We start from the raw sequence: 10,737 nt of genomic DNA on the forward strand, positions 1-10,737 counted from the left end.
TATCATAAAGTTCAGTTTGCAAATTGCAATGCAACATAATCTCACTCCCTCCCTCGCTCTTCCTCTCTCTGTCCACCATTTTATCTTCAGAGGCCACAATTTTCTCATGAAATTTCTTTGCATATGTGAAGAACAGAGTATCCGCTACAATATACTCTGTAAAAGTGCCTGTGATGCTGGAAGCAGAACTCTCACCACAGTGATACACTTATCGAGTTGGCTGCTTGAATAAACTATATGGTTGGAATAGATAAGATAACTGACCAAACCCTATGAGGATATTCAGCTACAGTCAATCAGCACTTGCCCCATGAAACCCAAGGCATTCTCCTCCGTGTACTTGCGCTCGCAAGATTTGGTGGCATACGCTTAGACCCCACCCCACAAACACTTTTACACAAGTGCCAAGTGAGTAGGCAATTTGGAATGCCGTGTCCAATGGCATCCAAATTTGTTGGCGATTATCTGATCCGACGAGTAAAACGCACAGCATGCCTCACCTGGACTGGTTCGCCGCCACTCGCGCGCAAAGGAGACGTCCTGCTCTCCGCCGCCGCGGGGTGCTCGTAGTAGGAGCCGGTTGCGCCTCTCTTTTCCTGTTGGAGAGGCGCCGGGGCTCGTCGTCGACGTTGGTGGTACTGTACTAATGTGGTCTCCCTGTGGTCGGTGACCCCATTGATTTTTTTTAACATTTTTTTGAAACCATTTTTAAATATGACACTGTTTTTTTTCAAAACCAACATTTTGGACGCGCCTATTCGCATGGCACGATGAAATCACGTTGACGCGTTATGCATGGAGATGCGGTAGGAGCGATAACGTGACAATGATCAGAACCGTTGAACGTTGACGTGGCCAGTCTGTACGCGGCACTGAAGCGCCGTGGAAAATGACGCGGCAACGGTGAACGCTGCAGTGTGCGCTGCAGCAAAAGTGAAGAGGGCGTTGCTTGGAGCCGCAGTGGAAAAGGCATGTCAGACGACAAGGACTGCATGCCAGCTGTAAGTGCGAATTGTGGTGTGAGCCCTTCGCGAAAAAGTTTTTCTAAAAAGTACTACAGTATCTATCACATCGAATTTTGTGATACGTGTATGGAGCATTAAATATAGACGAAAAACAAAACTAATTGCACAGTTTGGTTGGAAATTACGAGACAAATGTTTTGAGCCTAATTAGTCCATGATTGAACACTAATTGTCAAATAAAAACGAAAGTGCTACCGTAGCCAAATTTCTAACTTTTCACGAACTAAACAAGGTGAGCCTAGCTCGCAGCGCCGCTTCGGTGGGAAAAGGCCAAAAGGCAAAGGGTGAGCGGATCGTATGTAAACTGCAACCATTGCTGTGGAGAGGAGACGATGGGCCTTCAACGTACGTGCTGACGTGCATGAGGACAGCAATAGCAAGCTGATGCAGTGCTAGCTAGTATGAAACTATGAAGCACATAGCCACGTAGCCTGTTTATTTGGTCGTATTTAGCATATAAGTCATGACTTATTAGTCAACGAACAATATTTTTCTCTCACATTAAACTAGTCAACAGTACTTTCAGCTATGGCTTATAAGTCAAACCAGCCCAAACATACAGGGCGATGGAGCAAGCAGCAGCTAGCTGGGTTAAAGCTGCAAAACTAAGCGTCAACGTGATTGCTAATTGCTAGCCACCAGCTATACAATGATCGAATGTTGTTTAATTTGATGAAGAACCATTTCATCACTTTAGGAATAAACTCTGTCGTCTTTATCTTAAAAAAGGAATAAACTCTTGGATTGTATATATGTTCGTGGTTTTGAACGAGTTACCTATATATGGTAAAACGCACTTTGGACCACTAGTTATAAATAGTACTCCCTCCGTCCGCAAAAAAAATACAATTATAGGATCAGTGTCAGCCAAACTGACTCAAGTTTGATCAAGTTTATAACAAATAGTACTTAGCATTTATGTGTTCAAATAAATTTATTATGAAAATATATTCTATAACTATTCCAATGGTACTTATTTTGTATCATGAATGCTAATACATTTTTTTATATAAATTTAGTCAAAGTTTAAACTGTTTGACTCCTCGAAAAACGAGAATTACATTTTTTTTTGGACGGAGGGAGCATGCAGTAGTAATATATAAGTGAAGCATGGTTCACAACATTCAAAGATTTTGGATTACTAGCTATTTTTCACTTTGTCTGGTTGTGACTAGTATTTTCCAAGTGCTTAGCTTGAAATTCTCCTATTTACAGTTTCGAGCAAACAGCTAATTTAATCACCGTACATTTGGTAACTAAAAAACTGATTAAATCTAATCACCTCAATCGAACAAAAATAACTAGTTAGGGATATGCCTAAATACCAAGGGCTAATTGTTCGCTGGCTAAAATTAGTTCTAACCTATCCATAAAGGAGGGCTAATATGTAGGCTAACATTTTAGCCAAAACTTCAGTGGGTTGTTAGCCAAATAGCTAGTTATAAATGGGCTAAGCTAGTCGTAGCTGATCATACGAACATGTACACACTACTACAGAATGGACCTGTTGTCCCGGGCGGTAACAGCCTTTAGTCCCGGTTACCGCGCCGGGACAACGATCCCGGGACTAAAGGTGGAACCTCCCAGGTCATCGAGCCGGGATTAAAGAGGGACCTTTAGTCCCGGTTGGTAACACCAATCGAAACTAAAGGCCCTCCAGCCGAGCGAACCTGGCGCACCCTTTAGTCCCGGTTGGGGTTACCAACCGGGACTAATGGTTCACCCTTTAGTCCCGGTTGATAACCCCAACCGGGACTAAAGGTTCCTTTTCTTTTTCTTTTTTTTTGTTTAATTTGTTTTCAGTTCAGTTACACGTATTTGTTTAATATATAATATGTTTTTATGTACGTATTCTACGTTGCTAATATAAATATACGCATGCATATAATTACATCTAATTCTCATCTTGAGCATTATTATATTCGAATAAAGTATGAAACTATATATATTATAGATATATATATATGTATATATACAACACTTTCATAATCTTGTTCTCGAAAATAACGATATCAATAAACATTTAATTTACATCATTTATTCCTTAAGATCAAAGTAGAACTCGCCGTTGGGATTTAGCACTTTTTCTAGAAGATATCCTGCTATTGACTCTTGAACTGCTTTCAGATGGTCTTTTTGCATGACCCTTCGTTTCAACCATTCAGTCTTGCATTTGAAATAAAAGGAAAAGTATTAATACACATATATGTATATATATTCATTTAAAAATAAATAAAAATTGATATATACGTACTCTGAGGACATCTTCAGGAGTTCTTCTTATGTGCGCAGTGATAAATTCACAAACGTAGTATCCACACAAGTTATTACCTGGTTCCTGCCGCAAACACCACTGTACGAGAAGAAGATTATTCTCATCATCTCACACGTAAATTGAAGTACGATATAGTAATTAAACACGTGGGGAAGTGTATATAGTATAACTTACTGGTATTTCAACTACATTAAGTGGTGCCTTGCAATCCTTGCGATGTTGCCGAATAAACTCTTTCCAAACCCTGTGCGACCAATAATGTACGATCGTTAATAAATTATGGCAAAGTCTATTCAATAATAGTTGTGCGCGAGAGATCGAAATTACTCCTGGATAATGTCTATCATATCTTGGTATAGTGCCCGTTCTTTTCTCAACGAGTCAAAGATTAGTAACCGACTTGAGTTTAACTCAATGACAATGAGTATCCAGTGAAAACTGCATTGGTTTATACACACACGTACATGCATATAAGTTGTATTGATATTACATAAAATGTGTAGACTACATTATTATTAACACTTACTCAAAGTTGTACGGGAAAAGTATTGTTGTCTTGTCGTGCTGCTTCACGAAGAACTTCATGATATTCGTCTGTGCTTCAGATACCCAGTGGTCCTTGACAATAATATCGGTTTTGAATACGATATAAGGATCAATGAAGCCAACACTGGTGTCTTGTATTCTTTGGAGCTCTGACATCTGGAATCTATATATAAATATAAGTTACATGTGAGGATAATTATATACACGTACGCATGGAAGTGAGTTTATTAAATAAAAGTAAGAATCACTTACAAACAAAAGGAGCTCATGATTGATTTGTCCAGAGCGTCCAAGTGGAATAGTTGATGCAATTCTTCGAAACTAATATGTAAGATGTCATCGCCACGGAAGTAATGATGGTCTCTAAATCTGACAAAGATCCACTGCTCATCCCTGCCACACGCCTGCATGTACCACTTGTTGAGCAAGTACATTTGCGTACCCAATTCATTCAGAGCCGCAGGGTTGTACAGACTTTTGCCATATTTATAAGTCTTCCAGGTATCAACTTCCAGGTTCTGGATTGGAGCTTTGCCCATCAATTGATCCAAGGTTAAACCAGTATCTTTAAAAAAAGCATTAAGGGCTTGAACCGACACTTCTCCAGAGTTGTCTGGTCGATAGACTTCTATGTTGGAACCATATTCATTAGCAACAACAAGATTTTGCATTGGTTGCTTCTGTTGTCCGAGCTGTGGGACATCCTTCCCTGATGCTCTTTTCCTTTTCTTATCTGCATCATGTGACTTCACGAGGGAGCGGTCATAGTCTGATAGTGGCGAAGGCTTACGAAGTTCAATCATCTTTTTCTTGTGAGCATCGACCTTCTACCTCAGCACATCTCGTGGTATGTAAAAGTACGGCTTCTCCTTAAGCTTTGCTTAACTCTTGTTTTTGATATCTATAAAAAAATCTTTTACTTTTTTGTCTTCTTCAGCTGCTATTTGCTCATCAGTCTTTTCAGGAAGTATTTCTTGAGAAATAACTCTTTTTCTTGGGGTCTTCTTTGCCGCCGGGACCTTAGACGTCTTTGTAGTGCATCGCTGTGGAGGGGGTGGGGGCGGTGTTGGAGATCGGCGTGGAGGCGATGAGGCCGGTGTTGGTGGAGACCGGCGTGGAGACGTTGGAGATCGTTGTGGAGGCGGTGGGGCCGGTGTAGGAGTTGGAGATCGTTGTGGAGGCGATGGGGCCGGTGTAGGAGTTGGCGATCGCCGTGGGGATGAAGTCGTCTCGCCCCCCACGACGCTGTGATGAGATGGAGAATGAATGATTAGGCTAGGCTAGGGAGAGGCCCTGCTATAAAAACAATTTGTGTGTCAATTATTTTTAAAGCCAATAGAAAATTAATGGAAAATAATATTTCATTCACTTTCATTCGTACCTAGGGTGAGGTAGGGGAAGCGGTGGCGCCCCAGGAATGATGATGAAGCGTTTGCGCCATTGAATAAATGTCTTCTCTGTTTCTCCTAGTGTCTTCTCCCCATCACCGCCTTCAATGTCAAGAGGAACATTGCTGTAACCTTTGAGCACTCTATCGACCGAGACGCTAGCATATCCAGGTTGAATAACTGACCCATGGATTCTTGGTGTCTTCGTTCGGTCTATTGGAGATACAACCCCGACAGCCACCATGATTGATGCATTACCATCTGGAATGTGCAGCTCACATTTTGTTAGAGGCTCGGTAATGTCATCAACAGGGAAGCGCAACCCAGTGTCGTCTTGAATAACTGGCAGCTCCGTAGAAGCACAACTGCTTTTCATCTGACCAACGGGGCTAATGGTGACTCCCGGCGTTGATTGCGATTGCATTTGACTCATTGCTAGCTGCACTTGCCTCTTGATCTCCTCCTGCATTCTTGCCTCAAGAGATTTTTCTCGTTCACGTGATTCAAGCAATGCTTGTCGTGACTCATCAACAAATTGCTCCAATGCACGAATTCGTTCTGCCTCCTCATCCTTCTTTCTCTGGCGGCTTCTGTAGGTATCCTTGTCTGCTGGGAATGCGTGTAGCCACGGAACCGCCCCATAGCCTCTTGTTCGACCACCGTGTTCGGGATTCTCTAGGGCATATGTCAATTCATCCTTCTCTCTGTTGGGCTTGAAAACACCACTATCAGCTTCTTCCCTAGCACGAGCTAGTCTCTGTGTTGCTCTCTCAATTTTTTGGCCGAAAATTAGCTTGCCAGTGTCTGGGTCTAGGCTTCCCCCATGAGCGTAGAACCAATTCTTCGCGCGTTGAGGCCAGTTCTTTTCTATTGTTTCAGGTATGATTCCCTTGGCAGTAATCTCTGCTTCTAGGTTCTGCCACTTGGGAATAGCACTCCTATAACCACCTAATCCCATGCGATGATGGTATTGCTTCTGTCGGGCATTCTGCCGATTCCTCATCACACGTTCCTCACTGTCTTGAGATGTCTTGTATTCTACGAAGGCATCCCAATGGGACTCCAACTTGACAAACGCCTTAGCATTGAAATTCGGCGTAGCATTCTTCAAGATAAACTTTTTATACAATGTCTTCTTCCAACTCTGGAACAATGTTGCCATCTTCTTCATTGTCCAATCCCTCACTAGCTCCTTCAAAGCATCATCTGCTTGTAATGTGAAATGCTGAGTGATATCTCTCCAAGCTAGGTTCTTATCACGATCAGATACAAAACTAACATTAGGAGCGGATATCTTCTGCTTCCATTCACGAGCACTAACTGGGATCCTATCCCTTACAATGAACCCACATTGATTGACATATGTCTGAGCATGTGGTCCCAATGGTTTGCCGGTGTCGGTGTCGAATTCTGATATTATGAAACGGCCCTCTAATGGCTTTTTTGGCCCTCGGACTTTCCTACTTTTGTCGGTGGTTGATGTAGATCCAGAAACCGACTACATGAGTAGAAACACAACGATTAACAACAAATATACGTACGCATGCATCTATAAGAGATGATAGATAATCGAATATACCTCGCCAGTATTTTCTTGCGCGACAATTTATTGATCTTCAACCACCGGCATATTCAGGATATCCTCATAATCAGCAAAGTACTGACTCGTGTCATCTACATCCACATTGGTGCCGGCGTTGATAATATCCGCCATTATGTCATCACTCAAGTTATCATCTGGAGCAGCCATTTGTATCTTCAAGATAACACATAGATAGAATTATTATGGTACATAACATAAGTACATGTGATAACACATATAGAATTACTAAATCCAATTAAATATAATAACACATAATATTTCATAAGGATAAACAATAATAAGGTATAGGCTTTGGAATCGAATCAAAAACACTTTCGATCCAAAAACATGGAAATAAGTACATGTATATATATACACATAGAATGATACAATATATTTTCTCTCTCTCTCAACACATAGAAATAAGTGCATATGTCTATATCTCTAGATATGCATGTGATAACACATAGAATGTCTCTCTAGATACAATTTTCTCTCTCTCTCAACACATGAAAATAAGTACATGTATATATACATATAGAAATAATTAATTAAGTACCATATGTATACATATAGAATCTCTCTCTAGATATATATATATAGAGAGATAGAATATATAATTACTAAATCCAATTAAATAAATCTAACATGAAATTAGATAAACTACTAATAGATAATACATTTTAATCTAACATATATCAAAAACTATAATAAAAAACTATCTAAAAAAAACTATCTAAATAAGTACTAATTAAAATTTAATACATTTTAATCTAACATATATCAAATACTATAATAAAAAACTATCTAAAAAAACTATCTAAATAAAGTACTAATTAAATTTTAATACATTTAAATCTAACATATATCAAAAACTACTAATTAAATCTAACATTTTAATCTAAATATTGGCCGGCCGAGAGCAAGCTAGCTCTAGCAGGCTGGGGATCGAGGCGGATGGCGCGGGCCGGCAGGGCGTGCTGGCCGGCCACGCGCGGGGCCGAGCTAAGCACCTCGATCGCGCGAGGACGACGTACGGCGGAGACGGCGGGGCTCGACGACGAGGCCGCCGGGCGCGCGGGAAGCGGTCGACGGAGGGGGCTCGGGTGCGGGCAGAGACGGGATGCGGCCGGGCGGATGGCGCGGCCGGGCGGGGCTGGGGCGACGGAGGCGAGATCGAAGATGGCGGTGGCGGCGGCGATGATCGACGTGTAGATCGAAAGGTAGAAGATGAAACCGTTCGATATATATAGGCCGGGACCCTTTAGTCCCGGCTAGTAACACCAACCGGGACTAAAAACCCTTTAGTCCCGGCTGGTATTACCAGCCGGGACTAAAGGCCCAACCCTTTAGTCCCGGCTCGCCTTACAAGCCGGGACTAAAGGGTTTTTAGTCCCGGTTGGTGTTACTAGCCGGGACTAAAAGTATTTTGGGTGGGCACCGAAATTGCCGCTCACCCTTTAGTCCCGGTTCTTGGTCTGGGCCGGGACTGAAGGCCTGAAAATTTTGGCAACCCGCCAGCGTAATTGGAAAGACCTGGGATTTTGATTTTGTTTAATACTAGGTTAATCAATTAATTCCATAGCAACTTCAATACTTTGCAATATTTATTTTAAAAAATTCTATTGATTAACTAATTATTTATTGTAAATAGGAAAATTTTGTAACCTATAGTTTTTAATTTCTTTTATGAATATAGAATATAAATGTTACTAATACTAAGTATTTTGTTAATGCAAAAATATATTTGTAACTTAAAATTAATAAAACTAATATTATTCGATAGGAAATTTATTATCACATTATTGTAACGTCAATGTTTCAATTTTTTCTCGGTTTTTGACCAAAATTGACAGAAAATTTTTGTTAAACCTATAAAAATAAAGAAAATATAGTATTTTTTGTTGTACAACTTTTTCAAATGAAAAAATGGCCTATATAAGGATTGTTGTTTTTTCAATTCGACCAAAATTAACAAACTTGGTATTCAAAACTTTTCAATTCGAAGTCATTTAGAGTCCATAATACTAGGGTCAAAGTGTTGTTTTTTCATTTGACCAAATTTGACTTGGTCAAACTTGCTCAAATGAGACACTAAATGACCTCAGATGAAAAAACTCTGAATACCAAGTTTGATCATCTCAGAAAGATCTACAATTGTTACATAGCTCATTTTCCCATTTGAGAAATTTTTATCAAACACTAGTCATAATTTTCCTTATCTCTTATAGACTTTCTAAAACTATGTCACACACTTGTGAAAATTGAACTACATTTTATTCAAGCTTTCTCAAATGAAAAAATGGTCTATATAAGGATTGTAGATATTGATGATATGAACAAACTTGGTATTCAAAACTTTTCAATTTTAGACAATCTAGGGTTCCGAAAACATATTACATAATATCCGTCTCTAAAACATAATATATTAAACATGCATCGTTGTATCATGCGGGCACAACAGTGAATTTCTTCTTGACGTATGACCCTTGGTTATGATCTTGTCGTAACCATGGAGTGTCTTCATCATTTAACATGATGCTTGGATCTTTCTTCACTATGAAGGGTGGAATTCGGACATTTCTTTCGTAATCTTCTGACATGTCTGACTTGTCTTCAATTCCTACTATATTTATTTTTCCAGAAAGAATTATGTGGCGCTTTGGCTCATTGATCATTGAGTTGATGTCTTCGTTTTTTCCTCTCTTTGATTTTGTAGACATGTCTTTCACATAGAACACCTGACTCACATCGGCAGCAAGGACGAATGGTTCCTCTTTGTATCCAATATTGTTGAGGTCCACTGTTGTCATTCCATACTCTTTGTCGACTGTTACCCCTCCTCCGGTCAGCTTCACCCATTGGCACCGGAACAAAGGGACTTTAAAATTAGGTGCGTAGTCTAGTTCCCATATCTCTTCTATGCGGCCATAATATGTTTGTATATTCCCATTTGGATCTGTGCCATCTATGCGAACACCACTATTTTGATTGGTGCTCCTTTTATCTTGGGCAATTGTGTAAAATGTATTCCCATTTATCTCGTACCCTTGGTACGTGAGGATATGCCACGATGGCTGCCTAGCCAACAAATACAGTTGCTCATCAATATTGTCATCGCCTTGACATTCTTTTCGCAACCAACCACTGAAACTTTTCATGTGCTGACGCCTAATCCAAGCTTCAGTCTTCCCTGGAAACTTGGATCGTAAGAACTCCTTATGTATCTCGATGTACGGATGCACCAATGACGAGTTCTGAAGAACTGTGTAGTGTGCTTTATTGAAATAATCGTCTTCCATGCCAATATATGTTTTCTTCCCTAAAGTTCCTTTACCACTGAGTCTCCCCTCATGTCGTGATTCGGGAACACCAATCGGAGCAATGTCAGGAATAAAGTCAACACAGAACTCAATGACCTCCTCTGTTCCATAGCCCTGGGCGATGCTTCCTTCAGGCTTAGAACGGACTTTCACATATTTCTTCAAGACTCCCATAAACCTCTCGAAGGGAAACATGTTATGTAAGAACACAGGTCCAAGAATACTAATCTCCTTCACCAAATGAACTAGGATGTGTGTCATGATATTAAAGAAGGATGGAGGGAACACCAACTCAAAGCTAACAAGACATTGAACCACATCGTTCTGTAGAGTAGCTAGTTCCACTGGATTGATTGCCTTCTGAGAAATTGCATTGAGAAATGCACATAGCTTCACGGTGGCTAGACGTACATGTGGAGGTAGAATTCCTCTTAAAGCAACTGGAAGCAATTGCGTCATAAGCACGTGGCAGTCGTGGGACTTTAAGTTTAGGAATTTTTTATCTGGCACATTTATTATACCCTTTATATTGGAGGAGAATCCCGATGGGACCTTGATGCTGCTTAGACATTCGAACATGCTGTCCCTCTCTTCTTTG

The sequence above is a fragment of the Miscanthus floridulus genome, chromosome 8 (genome assembly GCF_019320115.1).
Source record: "Miscanthus floridulus cultivar M001 chromosome 8, ASM1932011v1, whole genome shotgun sequence".
Taxonomy (NCBI): Eukaryota; Viridiplantae; Streptophyta; class Magnoliopsida; order Poales; family Poaceae; genus Miscanthus; species Miscanthus floridulus.